Source organism: Euphorbia lathyris, chromosome 7, assembly GCF_963576675.1.
Source record: "Euphorbia lathyris chromosome 7, ddEupLath1.1, whole genome shotgun sequence".
NCBI lineage: Eukaryota > Viridiplantae > Streptophyta > Magnoliopsida > Malpighiales > Euphorbiaceae > Euphorbia > Euphorbia lathyris.
Window position 1 is genome coordinate 54,212,047 of NC_088916.1, and position 706 is coordinate 54,212,752.

At 38.0% G+C, this 706-nt stretch overlaps 1 non-coding gene across 1 annotated transcript; it reads left to right on the forward strand.

The window, feature by feature from the left end:
- Nucleotides 1–357: 357 nt before the first annotated feature.
- On the forward strand, nucleotides 358–464 carry LOC136201722 (small nucleolar RNA R71). Its single transcript, XR_010674063.1, has one exon. It is a non-coding gene; the product is annotated as a small nucleolar RNA R71 (small nucleolar RNA).
- The last annotated feature ends 242 nt before the right edge of the window (nucleotides 465–706 follow it).

Genomic DNA, 706 nt, shown 5'->3' on the forward strand with positions numbered 1-706 from the left:
TCACTCATACCTTCGTAATCCACATCCGTATGGATTGAGTTACCATTAGGATCACACGGTGCCATAAACTTATCAATTTTGTGCGATAAGGCAGAAAATTGGGCTTGCAACATCGCTACTAGATCAAGATTCACTATACCTTTAACTGATGAAGTAGTTGAAGATGATGGTTTCGCTAATGGTACGTGTCCACGTTCCGCGGGCCACATACTGCTGTTGATTGCCATTTCCTCCAAAAGTTCTCTTGCTTGGGCAGATGTTTTCTTCATGAATAACCCTCCAGACATAGCGTCCAATGAACCTCTAGTCGTAGGATTTAATCCATTATAAAATGTTTGCATTAAAAGTTCGGCGGGCAATTGGTGGTGTCGGCATAAACGTTGAAGTTCTTTAAAACGTTCCAAAGCCTCATAAAGAGTTTCATTATCATTTTGAGAAAAAGATGTTAACTCTTTAATGACTCTTGCGGTTTTTGCTAAAGGAAATTTTTTTGATAAAAATGCTTGGGCTAATTGCTCCCAAGTCTCAAATGATGCGGCTGGCATAGAAGTTAACCACTCTTTAGCTCAATCCTTCAAAGTAAAAGGAAAAAGGCGAAGTTTGATTGCTTCTGCAGTTACATCAGTAATTTTAAAAGTGTCACAAATTTCTAAGAAATTTATCAAATGGGTATTTGGATTTTCGTTAGGTAACCCGTAAAATGTTA